We start from the raw sequence: 21,932 nt of genomic DNA, 5'->3' as shown, positions 1-21,932 counted from the left end.
ACTAAGGTCTCACCCAAAATTCAAACACATAGAAAGGCACTATCACATTATCAGAGATATAGTTGGGCAAGGTGATATAGTCATGCAGAAAAATAACATCAGCTGAAAAATTCAGCTGATCCATTCACTAAGCCTTTGTCACAAGCTCAGTTAGACTAACATCTTGAGAAGATGGGTCTAAGGTATTGTAATGAATGGCTCTAGTGCTAGTGGGAGATTGTTAGTAGTATGCCCTAGAGCATATCATTTAGTATGTATCTTGTACATATTTTATTAATAAAAGGCATTTCCACTTTTTCGTTTACATAATATATTTATGTGTAATAGAAAAGGTCCTTTGATATTTTGTTAGAAATATTATTCTTAAGTTGTTAAGAATATGAGTGACAATATTTCTAGCACAAAGTATCATAAATAGGTTCACAATCAAGGATACTTCATAATATGGGCATGACTTATCCAGAAAGATTGTATTCATGTTTGTTCCCAAGTTATTTATATGAGATATAAATAAGATGGAATGGTGAGTCTCATGCCATATAACAAACATGATAGGCACTTATACATGATAAGTAGGCCGAACCAGTGACACTTATGACAAGCACATGGAGTTTACTCTTGTCAATGTTTTGTCATAAATCATATCAGTGCATATAATCTTTAGACCTGAGATAGCACAGTTATCTTGTATATAGGTAGTTTGAGTTTGATACTGCTTTCATACTTGTACTGTGTATGGGTATATGGGCATGTGTTGGCTCCTACTAGTTATATATGGAGGTAGGTGTTGATCAAGATGGAATATGTTCCTCTAAGTAAATAGAGATAAAATCCTATGTTCATTTAATTATTCTTGATGTTTCAAGTTCCTGGCCAGGACAGATAGATTTATACAGAAAAGTGTTTCTGATGAGAAAATCTTTTTAATCAAGAACTAGAATTAAAAGAGAACATAATATTCATAGCAAATGGAGTTTGACATAAACCATGACTCTAGCTTGAGTTGGGATTTTGTAACAGAGAGATTCTAGTGCATGGTAACATATGATTATAGGTTCATTTAAGGTAAACCTTATTACTAATTGGGTGGCCATGGCATGCTATGCTAGGTGTTAACCATGGTCTATGAGGTTCATAAAATGATTTAGAGAAATCATTTATGGTAAGAAAGAGTTCTGATGATATTAAGAGTTGATATCATATCTCATTGCCAATTAGTGATGAGCCTTGTAAGTCACACACATACACAAGTTATCACCTATTTCAATATGATTTAATTAATTAATTAAAGAGTTTAATTGATTAATTAAATAGGTTTGGTTTGCAATTAAATTGCAAAGTCCCTAGCATGACTTGAAACCAAATCTAGATTATTGGATGTGTAGTATAAATTAAATTTATATTTAAAGTATTTAAATATGAATTTAATTAATGAGAAATTAATTAATAGAGATTAATTAATTAATTTATATTTGATATAAATTAATTAGAAGAAGAAAATAATTATTTTGGGTTGAGAACTCAAAATTAAGACACAGTGGCATTTTGGTCATTTTACAGTGTGACACGTGGCACCATGAGATCGTGACACATGGCATAACACATAAGCTTGCCAAATGTTTTTTAGTCATGTAAGATGATTAAAATCAAGATTAAATATAGGTTTGACACTTGCCACAATGTGATTGGGTCACTTAAACCTAGAGCTAATCAAAGGGTGACATGTGGCAAGGGTTTAATGTGTTAACCTAGCAATTTAAGTGTTGTTATGAGAAAATAAAATACAACCAGCAGCCACACTCCTTTGTCACCCCACTTTGAGGGTTTTTATCTCTTCTTCTTCATCTCTTATCAATTCAAAGAGATTAGCCATCAATCTCTTGAATTAAGAACACTAGAAATTGTTTCTAGTGTCCTGTTTACATCTTTAATCTCTTAAAAGCGTAACTTGATTTTCTAATTAATAGAAAAAGCTTTAGAAGCTATTCAAGGGCTGCCATAGGTGTTCTTGGTGTGGACAAGCTAGAGGGACAACATCTGGTGTCCTGAAGACGAATCTCAAAGGCGCAGACACGCTGTAGTGCATCAAGAGGTTAGTGTAATCGTTCTTAATTTAATCTAGGGTTCTAAAATTATTCTGATTAATTTTAAAATCTTAAATGGCAAATGCAGATCTAAAAACATATTAAAAGAGTTTTAATATGTTGTTTATCATTGAAATCAAATAGATAAAAATAAATCTTGCATGATGCATGTGACCCTAGGTGAAAATTTTTGAATTCAATGGTATAAACTTGTGTTTTTCACGCTTCCGTCCTTCAAGAAAGAGTTCTGATGATATTAAGAGTTGATATCATGTCTCATTGCCAATTAGTGATGAGCCTAGTAAGTCACACACATACACAAGTTATCACCTATTTAAATATGATTTAATTAATTAATTAAAGAGTTTAATTGATTAATTAAATAGGTTTGGTTTGCAATTAAATTGCAAAGTCCCTAGCATGACTTGAAACCAAATCTAGATTATTGGATGTATAGTATAAGTTAACTTTATATTTAAAGTGTTTAAATATAAATTTAATTAATGAGAAATTAATTAATAGAGATTAATTAATTAATTTATATTTGATATAAATTAATTAGAAGAAAAAAAAATTAATTATTTTGGGTTAAGAACTCAAAATTAAGACACAGGGGCATTTTGGTCATTTCACAGTGTGACACGTGGCACCATGAGATGGTGACACATGGGATTACACATAAGCTTGCCAAATGTTTTTTAATCATGTAAGATGATTAAAATCAAGATTAAATATAGGTTTGACACTTGGCACAATGTGATTGGGTCACTTAAACCTAGAGCTAATCAAAGGGTGACATGTGGCAAGGGTTTAATGTGTTAACCTAGCTATTAAGTGTGGTTATGAAAAGAAAAAATAACCAGCAGCCACTCCTCTCCTTTTTCACGCCACTTTGAGGGTTTTCATCTATTCTTCTTCATCTCTCATCAATTCAAAGAGATTAGCCATCAATCTCTTGAATTAAGAACGCTAGAAATTGTTTCTAGTGTCCTGTTTACATCTCTAATCTCTTAAAAGGCAGAACTTGAATTTCTAATTAATAGAAAAGGCTTTAGAAGCTGTTCAAGGGCTGCCATAGGTGTTCTTGGTGTGGACAAGCTAGAGGGACAACATCTGGTGTCCTGAAGACGAATCTCAAAGCGCGAACACTGCGATTGCATCAAGAGGTTAGTGTAATCGTTCTTGATTTAATCTAGGGTTCTAAAATTAATCTGATTAATTTTAAAATCTTAAATGGCAAATACAGATCCAAAAACATATTAAAAGAGTTTTAACATGTTGTTTATCATTGAAATCAAATAGATAAAAATAAATCTTGCATGATGCATGTGACCCTAGGTGAAAATTTTTGAATTCAATGGTATAAACTTGTGTTTTTCACGCTTCCGTTCCTTCAGCGGCATGCTTGTTTGGAGTCACCATGGTGGCGGCTTGCATGGTTGTGCAAACCTAGGGTGCGCATGACTTGGGCTTGAGTGTGGGCTTATTTTCAAGGCCCATAATTAGGCCCATGACAAATTAAAATGTTTAATTAGGATTTTTAATCACACAATTAAATTTTGATTCAAATCTGAATTTTTAAATTTATTTGAATGTGATTCAAATCTGAATTTTTAAATTTGTTTGAATGTAATTCAAATCTGAATTTTTAAATTTATTTGAATCATATTTAAATGTGGATTTTTAAGTTGAATATGAGATATTCAATTTAATTTTAGTATGTATATTTTATTTAATTGTTAAATAGTGATATGCATGATGGATGATCATGGACAATAAAAGACTAATGTGATTGGATTTATTTCTTTTATATTTCTTTGGATTGTAATTTAATTAATTTATTTTAGTGGCATATATTATAAAGGTTGTAATATTTTTGGGTTGTAATTTCATTTATTTGGTTCTTGTAAATTCGCCTTGGCATGCCAATGATTACTATGTAATTGGATTACAAGAAGATCAAGGAGGTCAAGAGCATTAGTGGGACCAGTGGAAGAAATTCAAGATCAAGTGTTGATTATGTACTGCTTCAGCAACTCTTGTAATATGAATGAATGAAATGCACCTAGGAATGCCCTGATTCAATTCTTGGTGACTCAGAATTGAATCCTTTAGAAAGTCCATGATCATACCATATTTATATGTTTATCCATGAATGCATGAGATGTATGGGAATGTATGCAAGTATATGATATATGCATGCTAATTGGATAATGTGCAAAGTGAGACCATAATAGTAATTAGGCCGACCACAAAATCTTCCAAAAAAATGATTAAGTTGGAAATGGTATAATTAAAGGTAATTATATCATGGGCCCTCCATTAAGGCCATTATTTTAAGAAATTTTAAATACTTGCATATGATGCAATTAATTTAAGAGATTTTCTTAAGAATAATTTTTAAGCATGAGATGTTGTAAATATGTAAATGGTTTGGTGGCCAATAATGGATGTGCCTGAGGACATTAAAATTATTTGCATGTTTACTAGCTCAATGGGATCAACTTAACTAATGCAAGATAAGTCAATAATGGATGTGCCTGAGATTTTGAGCATTAGGGGCTAGGTAAAGGATTGAACCTCACATTAGATATGATGGGCAAAGAGTTGCTCACTTATAGTTTATTATAATTCCAATAATGGATGTGTCTAAGGATGATTAATAAGATTATAAGAATTCAATCACCCACTAGAAATCCATTTAACTAGGATTTCCGTTTTCTACTTTGGAAGTGTAGGATTCGCTAAGTTAGTGGGAGGACCAATTTGATTAAAAGACCATAATCATTTTGGTTAAATACATGATACATTTACTAATTAATCTGGTTATTTTCTGCAGTTAATTTTCTGATAATAATGAGCACACCACAACCACCACCATCCAATATCCTTGCGAGCATACTTGATCACAATAGGTTGACAGGACCTAATCTTTCTGATTGGCTAAGAAAATTGAAACTTGTCCTGAACCTTGAACATATAGGATATGTTCTAGACTCACAGGTTTCTGGTCCCTTACCTCCAGAGGCCACTCAAGAGGAACATGAAACTCTGGACAAGTGGAAGGAGCATGATATGAGAGCCAAGTGTTACATGCTTGCTTCTATGAGTAATGAGTTACAGAAGCAACATGAGAACATGCAATATGCAAATAAAATCCTCCTTCACCTATAAGAGTTGTATGGTGAACATAGCCGGAATGCCAGGTATGAGATATCTAGGCAGCTATTTCGCATGAGGATGTCTGAGTGACAAAATGTTGGGGATCATGTCCACAAGATGATTCAGCTTATTGAGCAGCTGGAACATCTTGACTTTAACATGGATTTCCAACTGTAGACAGATTTGAACCTTCAGTCCCTTCCTGAGTCATTTGGGAATTTTGTGATAAATTTTCATATAACTAAGCAGGAATACACCTTGGCTGGTCTACTTAACATGCTAGTTATTACCCAAAAGAATATGCTGGGCAATAAAGAAAAAGAGGTAGCTTTGATTACATCTTCTTCTGTTGGAAAGTTCAACAAGAAGAAGGGCAATAAGAAAAGGAAACCTCAAATTCCTGGTCCTTCCAAGAAAATAACTAAACAGAAAGGGAAAACCAAAGCTGATGGAGGCAAAGGAAAGTGTTTCCACTGCCAGAAGGATGGGCACAGGAATAGGAACTGCCCAGAGTATAGCAAGTAGTAGTAGCTTACAGTAACGAGATATTAGACTCTGGGTTGGCAATGGCTTAACTGTTGAAGCTTTAGCCATAGGATCTAAATCTTTATACATGTGTGGACATGTTTTGTATTTAAATAAGGTTTTGCATGTACCTGATGCTTTTAAGAACATCATTTCTATATCTAGTTTGACTAGAGATGGTTATGAATTTCAGTTCATAAATGATGTTTGCAATATTTATTTTGAAAATAAATATATTGGTTCGGGTTATATGCATGATGGACTTTATTATTTAGATAATAATGTTAAATACAAATCTAATGCAAACAATCTAAAAGAATGCAATACCATGGTGAAAATCAACTCAAGTTCAAAATATATTTGGCACTTAAGATTAGGTCATGTTGCAGAAAATAAGAATGCAAAGCTGGAGAAAATGAGGATTTTATCCTCATTGGGCTCTGGACCTACTCTAACTTGTGAATCCTACCTTCAAGGCAAAATGACTAGATCACCCTTTGTTGGACAAGGACTAAGAGCTAAAAATATTTTGGATCTAATACATAGTGATGTATGTGGTCCATTTGAAGAAATGGCTAGAGATGGTTTTCATTACTTTATTACCTTTCCTGATGATAAATCAAGATTTGGGTATTTTTATTTGATGAAATACAAACATGAATCCTTTGAAAAGTTCAAAGAATTTAAATCTAAAGTAGAAAATCAAACAGGAAAAAGTATTAAAGCTCTTCGATCAGATCGTGGAGGTGAATACTTGAGTATTGAATTTGATGAATACTTGAAAGAGCATAGCATTGTTTCCTAGCTGACTCCTCCAGGAACACTACAACTGAATGGTGTATCTGAAACTCGTACCTTATTGGATATGGTACGTAGTGTGATGAGCTATACTGATATGCCAATCTCCTTTTGGGGATTTGCATTAGAATCAGCTTTGCATATTCTGAATAGGATTCCATCAAAATCAGTATCTTCCACACCTTATGAGATATGGCATGGAAGAAAACCAAGTCTTAAGCATGTTAAAATTTAGGGTTGTCCAGCTTATATCAAAAAGCTGAACACTGATAAATTGGAAACCAGATCAGAAAAAGGTCGATTTGTTGGATATCCAAAAGAGAGTTTTGGATATTATTTTATTTGCCTACATCATAAAATATTGTGGTAAGTAGAGATGCCACATTTCTTGAACAACAGTTTGTTCAAGAAGGAGGCAAAGGAAGGCAAATAGAGTTTGAATTGGAGAATTCTAACCAGCCAATAGATCAGATGGATATAGATCCATCTGGTTAACCTACACATATTGATGAAACATCTATAATAATTTCTTACAGATCAACCAGTATATCTCACCCACCAATGAGATATGGTTTCCTTCATGAAGAAGAACAAGAGTTATTTACTCATGAAGAAGTAGATCATGGAGATGATCGACTTACCTATGAAGAAGCTATATCAGATATAGACTCTTCAAAATGGATTGATGCTATGAAATCCAAGATTGATTCCATGTACAAGAATCAAGTTTGGGATCTTGTTGACCCACCTGAAGGTATTGTACTTATAGGGAACAAATGGGTTTTCAAGAAGAAAATTAGTTCTGATGAAAAGGTAGAGACCTACAAAGCAAGGCTAGTAGCAAAGGGTTTCGCCAAAGGCAAGGAATCGACTATAAGGAGACTTTCTCGCCTGTTGCCATGCTTAAATCAATTAGGATTCTATTAGCAATAGCTACATACTATGATTATGAGATTTGGTAGATGGATGTCAAAATAGCTTTTCTCAATGGATACATTTGAAGAAAACATTTTCATGGAACAGCCTAGGGGTTTTGAATCCCAAGATAGTTCCAAAGTATGCAAGCTAAAGGGATCTATTTATGGGTTGAAACAAGCTTCGAGGAGTTGGAACATCCGTTTTGATGAAGCCATTAAGTCATTTGGTTTTATAAAAAATGAGGATGAACCATGTGTATATAAGAAGGTTAGTGATAGTGCTGTCACTTTCGTTATCTTATATGTAGATGACATTTTATTGATGGGTAATGACACAGGTATGTTGGCAACTATAAAGGTATGGTTGTGAAATACATTCTCCATTAAAGACTTAGGGGAGGCAACCTATATTCTTGGGATTGCATCTATAGAGATAGAGCGAAAAGAATAATTGGTTTATCCCAAAGTCTATACTTGGAAAAGGTGTTAAAGAGGTTTAACATGCTTGATTCCAAGAGAGAATTGTTACCAGTGAGACATGGTATCCACCTTTCTAAAGAGATGTCTCCAAAGACGCCTGAAGAAAGAGATAAAATGGTTAGGATTCCATATGCTTCGGCTATTGGAAGTTTGATGTATGCAATGTTGTGTACTAGGCCGGATATAGCATATGCTGTTAGTTTGACTAGCAGGTATCAATCCAATCCAGGTTTGGAACACTGGATAGCTGTCAAGAATATCCTTAAGTACTTGAGAAGAACTAACGATTTATTATTAATATATGGAGGTGGTGACTTACAATTGGATGGTTATACTGGTTCTGATTTCCAATCATATATCGATGATAGAAAGTCTACCTCTGGGTATGTGTTCATTTGTAATGGAGGTGCAGTCAGTTGGAGGAGTTCCAAACAGAGTATGACTGTTGTTTCCACTACAGAGGCCGAGTACATTGCTGCATTAGATGCTGCAAAAGAGGTTGTTTGGATATAAGGAATTCTGGTCTCACTAGAAATCCAAACACATAGAAAGGCACTACCACATTATCAGAGAGATAGTTGGTCGAGGCGATGTATTCATGCAGAAAATAACATCAGCAGAAAATCCAGCTGATCCATTCACTAAGCCTATGTCATAAACTCAGTTAGACTGACATCTTGAGAATATGGATCTAAGATATTGTAATAAATGGCTCTAGTGCTAGTGGGAGATTGTTAGTAGTATGCCCTAGAGCATATCATTTAGTATGTATCTTGTACATGTTTTATTAATAAAACGGCATTTTTTATTAATAAAACGGCATTTTCACTTTTCTGTTTACATAATATATTTATGTGTAATAGAAAAGGTCCATTGATATTTTATTAGAAATTCTAATATTAAGTTATTAAGAATATGAGTGACAGTATTTCTAGCACAAAGTATCATAAATTGGTTCACGATCGAGGATACTTCACAATAAGGACATGACTTATCCAGAAAGATTGTAATCATGTTTGTTCCCAAGTTATTTATATGAGATGTAAATAAGATGGAATGGTGAGTCTCATGCCATATAACAAACATGATAGGCACTTATGCATGATAAGTAGGCCAAACCAATGACATTTATGACAAGCACATGGAGTTTACTCTTGTCAATGCATTGTCATAAATCATATTAGTGCATATAATCTTTAGACCTGAGATTGTTAATAGTATGCCCTAGAGCATATCATTTAGTATGTATCTTGTACATGTTTTATTAATAAAAGGCATCTTCACTTTTCCGTTTACATAATATATTTATGTGTAATAGAAAAGGTCCATTGATATTTTGTTAAAAATTCTATTCTTAAGTTGTTAAGAATATGAGTAACAGTATTTCTAGCACAAAGTATCATAAATAGGTTCACAATCGTGGATACTTCACAATAAGGACATTACTTATCCAGAAAGATTGTAATCATGTTTGTTCCCAAGTTATTTATATGAGATGTAAATAAGATGGAATGGTGAGTCTCATGCCATATAACAAACATGATAGGCACTTATAAATGATAAGTAGGCCGAACCAGTGACATTTATGACAAGCACATGGAGTTTACTCTTGTTAATGTATTGTCATAAATCATATCAGTGCATATAATCTTTAGACTTGAAATAGCATAGTTATCTTGTATATAGGTGGTTTGAGTTTGATACTGCTTTCATACTTCTACTGTGTATGGGCATATGGGCATGTGTTGGCTCCTACTAGTTATATATGGAGGCAGGTGTTGATCAAGATGGAATCTGTTACCCTAAGTAAATAGGGATAAAATCCTATGTTCATTTAATTATTCTTGATGTTTCAAGTTCCTGGCCAGGACAGATAGATTTATTCAGAAAAGAGTTTCTGATGAGAAAATCTTTTTAATCAAGAATTGGAATTAAAAGAGAACATAATATTCATAGCAAATAGGGTTTGACATAAACCATGACTACAGCTCGAATTGGGATTTTGTAACAGAGAGACTCTAGTGCATGGTAACATATGATTATAAGTTCATTTAAGGTAAACCTTATTACTGATTGGGTGGCTATGGTATGCTAAGCTAGGTGTTAACCATAGTCTATGAGCTACATACAATGATTTAGAGAAATCATTTATTGTAAGAAAGAGTTCTGATGATATTAAGAGTTGATATCATGTCTCATTGCCAATTAGTGATCAGCCTAGTAAGTCACACACATACACAAGTAATCACTAAATTAAATATGATTTAATTAATTAATTAAAGAGTTTAACTGATTAATTAAATAGGTTTGGTTTGCAATTAGATTGCAAAGTCCCTAGCATGGCTTGAAACCAAATCTAGGTTATTGGATGTATAGTATAAGTTAAATTTATATTTAAATTGTTTAAATATGAATTTAATTAATGAGAAATTAATTAATAGAAATTAATTAATTAATTTATATTTGATATAAATTGATTAGAAGAAGAGAAATAATTATTTTGGGTAGAGAACTCAAAATTAAAACATAGGGGTATTTTGGTCATTTCACAGGGTGACATGTGGCACCATGAGATGGTGACACATGGCACTACACATAAGCTTGTCATGTGTCTTTTAATCATGTAAGATGATCAAGTCAAGATTAAATATAGGTTTGACACTTGGCACAATGTGATTGGGTCAATTAAACCTAGAACCAATCAGAAGGTGACATGTGGCAAGGATTTTAAGTGGTGACCTAGCTATATAATGTGTTGTTATGAAAAAGAAAAAAAAAAGGCTACTGTGCTTCTTTGGTGCCACCACCCAAAGGAGCCTCTCCCTCTCTTCTTCTTCATCTCTCACCAATTCAAAGAGAATAGCCAGCATTCTTTTGAATTAAAATTGCTAAAAATCGTTTCTAGTGTCCTGTATATATCTATAATCTCTCAAACGCTAAAACCTGATTTTCTAATTGATTGGAAAGGCTGTAGAAGCTGTTAAAGGGGCTGCCAATGGTGATCTTGGTGTGGACAATCTAGAGAGACAACATCTGGTGTCCTAGGCGCATCCCAAGGGTGCTAAACACACTATAGTGCATCAAAAAGGTTAGTGCACTTGTTCTTGATCTAATCTAGGGTTCTAATGAATTAATATGTTAATTCTAAAATCTTAAATGGCAAATGTAGTTCCAAAAACATATTAAAAGAGTTTTAATATACTGTTTATCATTGAAATCAAATAGATAAAAATGAATCTTGCATGATGCATGTGACCCTAGATAAAAAAAATTTTGAATTCAATGATCTAAACTTATATTTTTCATGCTTCTGATCCTTCAGAGATAGCACAGTTGTGACACCCCTTACCCGTGTACAGTATACCCGAGTAAATAATGCCACACGGTGTATCGGCACACTCTAATATACCTTAATTAATTTATATCATGCTTTTGCATATAATTTATGAAATATAATTTATTTTAACCATTTATCAAAAGTATTATTCATTTGAGGTTCCGAAGATTTTAAAGAAAATCCGGCGGAGTACCGGCTAAAAATGGAGAAAACAGTTCTTCGGAACCTGTTAAAAACACTTCCAATATTTGTATTCCATCATCTCAAACTCCAATATCCAAAATCTCAACAATATTTCTCAATTTCAATTCTCAATAATCTTTTCATTTCTCAAACATCCATTTCTCATATACAAGCGATAAATACATGCTCAAATTTTGCATTCATAGTCATAACTTTCATTATTTACATGAACATCAAAATATATTACATAAGTTCAAATACATATGAGAAAGTAAAAATCTGCTACAAAATATCAAAATGACAAAATGACACCTAGTGCCCTACCAATGCACTGCAGGTAGTGAGGTGACACGGACACTGTGCAGATCTACAGGATAAACTCACCCAGTCTACGGTTTACTGGGCTCACGATCGGGATCTCCAGTACCTACGCGTGGCAAAAGCAACGCGCTAAGCAATAATGCTTAGTGGTGCAATAATATAATAAAAGAAAATAGCAAGAAAATAAATGTGTATAGAATGTGTATGCTTTCTTTGTTTGGTGTTGGTATATTCATTATTTCGTTAACATTGTTCACTTTTATTCATTTGGTTGCCCCAAGTAACCTACGCTAGACAACTGGACTGGATAACGGGTAAGCTGGCACTGGGTACCTAGTACCTCGGGCCGTAACACCATTGGTCACATATGCATCTCCCGGTGTGCAATGCGGCTAACAAGTCAGAATAATATCGTGCACAAGGCCAAGTCTCAATACAAAGTCAGAATGGCTAAAAGCCATGAAATCACGGAATGGCATATTGCCATGTGCAGTACTGCTAACTGAACCCTATTGGCATGCCAAACTATCCAAACCAATCTTGTTAGGTATACTAGGGCATTTGAAAGTTTTAAATTCTTCAATTTGTGAATTTCAAATTTTTGGTGTCACTATTCATCATTGGTCAACAAAAATGTTGACTTTTAGAATAAAAATGTGTACATTGACTTTGGCACTCCCAACATACCACATTTGGTGTTTAAAACTTGTTGGCATTAAGTGTTAATACCATTCCAAAGTGTAACTCAACACAAGCAGAATTTTCAGTTTTGGTGAGTCAACTTCACTGCTCCATTGGACATCGTTACTGTGGGAATTTGAAGAAATGTAAAACATGAAAGTTGTTTCTTATTTTGTCTAGTTGAATTTCCTTTTTAAATCACTCCATTTGGAGTTTTGTAGCTCCAGATATGGCCCAAAAACCCAAGCTGGCCGGATTGCCAAATCTGCAGAATTACCATATCTACAGTAACATGAACAGTGACTGCCACTGCCATTTGGGTTAGGTTCTGGCCATAATTTGGGGTAGGTTCCTTCATGAAAGTTGTTTGTCTATGTCTTAACTTGTTGCTGTAAAAATTTCAGGTCAATTGACCAAATCTACAGTGAGTTATGGCCAAATGAACAGTTACTGTTCATTTGGTCAATTCTGCAGAACCAGTTGCAGGGTATCCGGATTGGGGCCAAGTTTTGGTCCTCTTGCTTTGGTCTTTTGGGCATGGTTTCTTCAGCAAAATTGTGCCATTATAAGCCTAATTTCATGTTCAATTGGCCAAACACCAATTGGACTAACACAGCCCAAGTTATGGCAGTGCAAATGGACTGAATTTTCAGTCCCTATCTTTCTGTCCTAGGGCAGCCTGTAACCTCATTTTGGAGTCCTATTTTTCAGTCCATTTGTTGGTCAAATTACCTAAAATAGTCACTAATTGACCATTAAAAAGTCCTCTAACAATTTCCTAAGCCAAGTCACATTTTCACCTTTCCAAACCCTAATGTCTAAATCAATTTACTCATAACCTTAATGAACATACTTAGTTTAATGTCCATGTATATTAATACCTTAACCATCATTTCTAGCCACTCTAAATTTATTAAAACAATCAACCTCATACTTCCATAGGGCTGCCGAAAATTGAAGGTACCATAACACATATAATTTACTTCAATTTCTTAAAATTTCTTAGCTCAAAATGATGTTCTAACTAAGATTTAAAAGAAGGAGAATGAAAGTGTAGCACTAACCTCTTTGCTCAACTTATTGAGCTTGTGAAACTCTAGATTTTCTCCTCTTTGTGGCTGCCTAGAGCTTGCTTAAGGTGTGTAGATTAATTTTTGTAAAGATAGCTTAAGGTTTTAAGGTTGGATGTTGGAAGATTTAAAGCTAAATTTGAGAATCAATGGAGGAAAGGGTATGGGAAGGGTGCCGGCCATAGGAGTTGAAGAAGAAGATGTAAGTTTTTTTTTATAATTTGGTCTTATTTTATATCCCTCTTATGCCTTAGTAAAATTTGTTAATCCCCCATTGGTTTAGAAATTTTTAATTGAGGTCATCAAGACATCATATATATAAATCTTATTTCTTTTTTTTTTCTTTGTTTCTTTCAATCATTTTTAATCACTTTCTCATAAATATTAATTCATATTTTATGTCATAATAATTATTTACTCAACTAGACAAGTCGGCCAAAAATCACCTTGTCACGCCCTACCCCTCTGTAAGGCATAACATGATCCCGAAGTATACCTAATGAATTACCAACTCCGTCTACTGATAACCCATTAAATACACTACAAGGGATTTTAAAAACTTTTCTTACTTCTTTTACAGTGGTGAGCACTATTTACAGGTGTTAAAGACTTTGGTGAATCAAGTGAAACAACTAACTCATTTGATTTATTTGGAATATCTGTAAAAATTTTGGCAAGGTGCCATTTGTATTTTGGACAAAACAGTTCTTCAGAAAACCTATAAAAAGCACTTCAATTATTTTCCAAATCTCAACTCTAACATTTTTCTCAATACAACACATTTCTTAACTCAATTCCATAGAAATTTTTCAAAGTCTGAGATAAGGAAATATAATACAATTTTTACAAGTCAAATAACTCATAATAAATTTACAACTTCAAGGTACAATTTGAATTTACAACTGCTCAAAACCAAAAACAAAATGTACATACAGTGTCATACATTCTGATTACAAAATGCAAAATATTGGTATACTCATTATACCAGGTAATCCCTCACTGGATGTATTAGCAGCCTAGTCTGCTGCTCACGTCTCTCTACTGCGATAAAGAATAAAGCTATCATTTGAGACAATGTCTCAGTGGTGCACAACATGAACCAAATACAATTTTAATTCACAATTCATAAATCATATCAATAGTGGATACTTAAAACCATAGTTCAATTCAAGACAATGAATGTCATAAGGAATTTAAACTCCAATTCACAAATTATCAAAATTCATAATAACACAATTTAGTCAAATAGTTTAAGAATACCGTATTGCCAATTCATGCACAATTTGATCAAATAACTTAATAATACCTTTTTGTAAATCAATAACACAATTCGATCAAATAATCGAATAATATCGTTTTGCAAATCAATAACACAATTCAATCAAATAACGAATAATATCGTTTACAAATCAATAACACAATTGATCAAATAACCGAATAATATCGCTTTGCAAATCAATAACACAATTGATCAAATAACTGAATAATATCGTTTTGCAAATCAATAACACCATTCGATCAAATAATTGAACAATACAATGCCAATCAATAACACAATTTAGGTCATGACACAAATTTTTCCATATATGCCGTGTTGTACACCACGACAAGACATACTCACCCCAATAATCGAACCTATATTCTTGGGATTGCATCTATAGAGATAGAGCTAAAAGAATAATTGGTTTATCCCAAAGTCTATACTTGGAAAAGGTGTTAAAGAGGTTTAACATGCTTGATTCCAAGAGAGAATTGTTACCAAAGTGAGACATGGTATCCACCTTTCTAAAGAGATGTCTCCAAAGACGCTCAAGAAAGAGATAAATGGTTAGGATTCCATATGCTTGGCTATTGGAAGTTTGATGTATGCAATGTTGTGTACTAGGCCGGATATAGCATATGTCGTTAGTTTGACTAGTGTGTATCAATCCAATCCAGTTTGGAACATCGATAGTCACAAGAATATCCTTAAGTACTTGAGAAGAACTAACGATTTATTATTAATATATGGAGGTGGTGACTTACAATTGGATGGTTATACTGGTTCTGATTTCCAATCATATATCTAAGATAGAAACTCTACCGGGTATGTGTTCATTTGTAATGGAGGTGCAATACTGGAGGAGTTCCAAATGTAGTATGACTATTGTTTCCACTACAGAGGTTGAGTACATTGCTGCATTAGATGCTGCAAAAGAGGTTGTTTGGATATAAGGAATTCTGGTCTCACTAGAAATCCAAACACATAGAAAGGCACTACCACATTATCAGAGAGATAGTTGGTCGAGGCGATGTATTCATGCAGAAAATAACATCAGCAGAAAATCCACCGATCCATTCACTAAGCCTATGTCATAAACTCAGTTAGACTGACATCTTGAGAATATGGATCTAAGATATTGTAATAAATGGCTCTAGTGCTAGTGGGAGATTGTTAGTAGTATGCCCTAGAGCATATCATTTAGTATGTATCTTGTACATGTTTTATTAATAAAACGGCATTTTTTATTAATAAAACGGCATTTTCACTTTTCTGTTTACATAATATATTTATGTGTAATAGAAAAGGTCCATTGATATTTTATTAGAAATTCTAATATTAAGTTATTAAGAATATGAGTGACAGTATTTCTAGCACAAAGTATCATAAATTGGTTCACGATCGAGGATACTTCACAATAAGGACATGACTTATCCAGAAAGATTGTAATCATGTTTGTTCCCAAGTTATTTATATGAGATGTAAATAAGATGGAATGGTGAGTCTCATGCCATATAACAAACATGATAGGCACTTATGCATGATAAGTAGGCCAAACCAATGACATTTATGACAAGCACATGGAGTTTACTCTTGTCAATGCATTGTCATAAATCATATTAGTGCATATAATCTTTAGACCTGAGATTGTTAATAGTATGCCCTAGAGCATATCATTTAGTATGTATCTTGTACATGTTTTATTAATAAAAGGCATCTTCACTTTTCCGCTTACATAATATATTTATGTGTAATAGAAAAGGTCCATTGATATTTTGTTAAAAATTCTATTCTTAAGTTGTTAAGAATATGAGTAATGATTTCTAGCACAAAGTATCATAAATAGGTTCACAATCGTGATACTTCACAATAAGGACATTACTTATCCGTAAAGATTGTAATCATGTTTGTTCCCAAGTTATTTATATGAGATGTAAATAAGATGGAATGGTGAGTCTCATGCCATATAACAAACATGATAGGCACTTATAAATGATAAGTAGGTCGAACCAAAGGACATTTATGACAAGCACATGGAGTTTACTCTTGTTAATGTATTGTCATAAATCATATCAAGGCATATAATCTTTAGACTTGAAATAGCATAGTTATCTTGTATATAGGTGGTTTGAGTTTGATATCGCTTTCATACTTCTACTGTATGGGCATATGGGCATGTGTTGGCTCCTACTAGTTATATATGGAGGCGTGTGTTGATCAAGATGGAATCTGCTACCCTAAGTAAATAGGATAAAATCCTATGTTCATTTAATTATTCTTGATGTTTCAAGTTCCTGGCCAGATGTATAGATTTATTCAGAAAGAGTTTCGATGAGAAAATCTTTTAATCAAGAATTGGAATTAAAAGAGAACATAATATTCATAGCAAATAGGGTTTGACATAAACCATGACTACAAATTTCGAATTGGGATTTTGTAACAGAGACTCTAGTGCATGGTAACATATGATTATAAGTTCATTTAAGGTAAACCTTATTACGATTGGGTGGCTATGGTATGCTAAGCTAGGTGTTAACCATAGTCTATGAGCTACATAAAATGATTTAGAGAAATCATTTATTGTAAGAAAGAGTTCTGATGATATTAAGAGTTGATATCATGTCTCATTGCCAATTAGTGATCAGCCTAGTAAGTCACACACATACACAAGTAATCACTAATTAAATATGATTTAATTAATTAATTAAAGAGTTTAACTGATTAATTAAATAGGTTTGGTTTGCAATTAGATTGCAAAGTCCCTAGCATGGCTTGAAACCAAATCTAGGTTATTGGATGTATAGTATAAGTTAAATTTATATTTAAATTGTTTAAATATGAATTTAATTAATGAGAAATTAATTAATAGAAATTAATTAATTAATTTATATTTGATATAAATTGATTAGAAGAAGAGAAATAATTATTTTGGGTAGAGAACTCAAAATTAAAACATAGGGGTATTTTGGTCATTTCAGTGGTGACATGTGGCACCATGAGATGGTGACACATGGCACTACACATAAGCTTGTCATGTGTCTTTTAATCATGTAAGATGATCAAGTCAAGATTAAATATAGGTTTGACACTTGGCACAATGTGATTGGGTCAATTAAACCTAGAACCAATCAGAAGGTGACATGTGGCAAGGATTTTAAGTGGTGACCTAGCTATATAATGTGTTGTTATGAAAAAGAAAAAAAAAAGGCTACTGTGCTTCTTTGGTGCCACCACCCAAAGGAGCCTCTCCCTCTCTTCTTCTTCATCTCTCACCAATTCAAAGAGAATAGCCAGCATTCTTTTGAATTAAAATTGCTAAAAATCGTTTCTAGTGTCCTGTATATATCTATAATCTCTCAAACGCTAAAACCTGATTTTCTAATTGATTGGAAAGGCTGTAGAAGCTGTTAAAGGGGCTGCCAATGGTGATCTTGGTGTGGACAATCTAGAGAGACAACATCTGGTGTCCTAGGCGCATCCCAAGGGTGCTAAACACACTATAGTGCATCAAAAAGGTTAGTGCACTTGTTCTTGATCTAATCTAGGGTTCTAATGAATTAATATGTTAATTCTAAAATCTTAAATGGCAAATGTAGTTCCAAAAACATATTAAAAGAGTTTTAATATACTGTTTATCATTGAAATCAAATAGATAAAAATGAATCTTGCATGATGCATGTGACCCTAGATAAAAAAAATTTTGAATTCAATGATCTAAACTTATATTTTTCATGCTTCTGATCCTTCAGAGATAGCACAGTTGTGACACCCCTTACCCGTGTACAGTATACCCGAGTAAATAATGCCACACGGTGTATCGGCACACTCTAATATACCTTAATTAATTTATATCATGCTTTTGCATATAATTTATGAAATATAATTTATTTTAACCATTTATCAAAAGTATTATTCATTTGAGGTTCCGAAGATTTTAAAGAAAATCCGGCGGAGTACCGGCTAAAAATGGAGAAAACAGTTCTTCGGAACCTGTTAAAAACACTTCCAATATTTGTATTCCATCATCTCAAACTCCAATATCCAAAATCTCAACAATATTTCTCAATTTCAATTCTCAATAATCTTTTCATTTCTCAAACATCCATTTCTCATATACAAGCGATAAATACATGCTCAAATTTTGCATTCATAGTCATAACTTTCATTATTTACATGAACATCAAAATATATTACATAAGTTCAAATACATATGAGAAAGTAAAAATCTGCTACAAAATATTAATATGACAAATGACACCTAGTGCCCTACCAATGCAATCGCAGTAGTGAGGTGACACGGACACCGTGCGCATCTACAGGATAAACTCACCTGGGCCTACGGCCCACTGGGCTCACGATCGATCTCCAGTACCTACGCTGGCAAAGCAACGCGCTAAGCAATAATGCTTAGTGGTGCAATAATATAATAAAAGAAAATAGCAAGAAAATAAATGTGTATAGAATGTGTATGCTTTCTTTGTTTGGTGTTGGTATATTCATTATTTCGTTAACATTGTTCACTTTTATTCATTTGGTTGCCCCAAGTAACCTACGCTAGACAACTGGACTGGATAACGGGTAAGCTGGCACTGGGTACCTAGTACCTCGGGCCGTAACACCATTGGTCACATATGCATCTCCTGGCAGTAAATGTAACGCCTAACAAGTCAGAATAATATCAGGCACAAGGCCAAGTCTCAATACAAAGTCAGAATGGCTAAAAGCCATGAAATCACGGAATGGCATATTGCCATGTGCAGTACTGCTAACTGAACCCTATTGGCATGCCAAACTATCCAAACCAATCTTGTTAGGTATACTAGGGCATTTGAAAGTTTTAAATTCTTCAATTTGTGAATTTCAAATTTTTGGTGTCACTATTCATCATTGGTCAACAAAAATGTTGACTTTTAGAATAAAAATGTGTACATTGACTTTGGCACTCCCAACATACCACATTTGGTGTTTAAAACTTGTTGGCATTAAGTGTTAATACCATTCCAAAGTGTAACTCAACACAAGCAGAATTTTCAGTTTTGGTGAGTCAACTTCACTGTTCCATTGGACACTGTTACTGTGGGAATTTGAAGAAATGTAAAACATGAAAGTTGTTTCTTATTTTGTCTAGTTGAATTTCCTTTTTAAATCACTCCATTTGGAGTTTTGTAGCTCCAGATATGGCCCAAAAACCCAAGCTGGCCGGATTGCCAAATCTGCAGAATTACCATATCTACAGTAACATGAACAGTGACTGCCACTGCCATTTGGGTTAGGTTCTGGCCATAATTTGGGGTAGGTTCCTTCATGAAAGTTGTTTGTCTATGTCTTAACTTGTTGCTGTAAAAATTTCAGGTCAATTGACCAAATCTACAGTGAGTTATGGCCAAATGAACAGTTACTGTTCATTTGGTCAATTCTGCAGAACCAATTGCAGGGTATCCGGATTGGGGCCAAGTTTTGGTCCTCTTGCTTTGGTCTTTTGGGCATGGTTTCTTCAGCAAAAATGTGCCATTATAAGCCTAGTTTCATGTCCAATTGGCCAAACACCAATTGGACTAACACAGCCCAAGTTATGGCAGTGCAAATGGACTGAATTTTCAGTCCCTATACTGCTGTCCTAGGGCAGCCTGTAACCTCATTTTGGAGTCCTATTTTTCAGTCCATTTGTTGGTCAAATTACCTAAAATAGTCACTAATTGACCATTAAAAAGTCCTCTAACAATTTCCTAAGCCAAGTCACATTTTCACCTTTCCAAACCCTAATGTCTAAATCAATTTACTCATAACCTTAATGAACATACTTAGTTTAATGTCCATGTATATTAATACCTTAACCATCATTTCTAGCCACTCTAAATTTATTAAAACAATCAACCTCATACTTCCATAGGGCTGCCGAAAATTGAAGGTACCATAACACATATAATTTACTTCAATTTCTTAAAATTTCTTAGCTCAAAATGATGTTCTAACTAAGATTTAAAAGAAGGAGAATGAAAGTGTAGCACTAACCTCTTTGCTCAACTTATTGAGCTTGTGAAACTCTAGATTTTCTCCTCTTTTTGGCTGCCTAGAGCTTGCTTAAGGTGTGTAGATTAATTTTTGTAAAGATAGCTTAAGGTTTTAAGGTTGGATGTTGGAAGATTTAAAGCTAAATTTGAGAATCAATGGAGGAAAGGGTATGGGAAGGGTGCCGGCCATAGGAGTTGAAGAAGAAGATGTAAGTTTTTTTTTATAATTTGGTCTTATTTTATATCCCTCTTATGCCTTAGTAAAATTTGTTAATCCCCCATTGGTTTAGAAATTTTTAATTGAGGTCATCAAGACATCATATATATAAATCTTATTTCTTTTTTTTTTCTTTGTTTCTTTCAATCATTTTTAATCACTTTCTCATAAATATTAATTCATATTTTATGTCATAATAATTATTTACTCAACTAGACAAGTCGGCCAAAAATCACCTTGTCACGCCCTACCCCTCTGTAAGGCATAACATGATCCCGAAGTATACCTAATGAATTACCAACTCCGTCTACTGATAACCCATTAAATACACTACAAGGGATTTTAAAAACTTTTCTTACTTCTTTTACAGTGGTGAGCACTATTTACAGGTGTTAAAGACTTTGGTGAACTGAAGTGAAACAACTAACTCATTTGATTTATTTGGAATATCTGTAAAAATTTTGGCAAGGTGCCATTTGTATTTTGGACAAAACAGTTCTTCAGAAAACCTATAAAAAGCACTTCAATTATTTTCCAAATCTCAACTCTAACATTTTTCTCAATACAACACATTTCTTAACTCAATTCCATAGAAATTTTTCAAAGTCTGAGATAAGGAAATATAATACAATTTTTACAATTCAAATAACTCATAATAAATTTACAACTTCAAGGTACAATTTGAATTTACAATCGCCAAAACCAAAAACAAAATGTACATACAAAGGTCATACATTACAAGATAAAATGCAAAATATTGGTATACTCATTATACTGTAATCCTCATCGATGTATTAGCACCTAGTCTGCCGCTTCGCTCGTCTCTCTACCGCGATAAAGAATAAAGCTATCATTTGAGACAATGTCTCGAGTGCACAACATTAA

Source organism: Hevea brasiliensis, chromosome 2 (genome assembly GCF_030052815.1).
Source record: "Hevea brasiliensis isolate MT/VB/25A 57/8 chromosome 2, ASM3005281v1, whole genome shotgun sequence".
Classification (NCBI taxonomy): Eukaryota; Viridiplantae; Streptophyta; class Magnoliopsida; order Malpighiales; family Euphorbiaceae; genus Hevea; species Hevea brasiliensis.
This window is presented reverse-complemented; position numbering follows the sequence as displayed.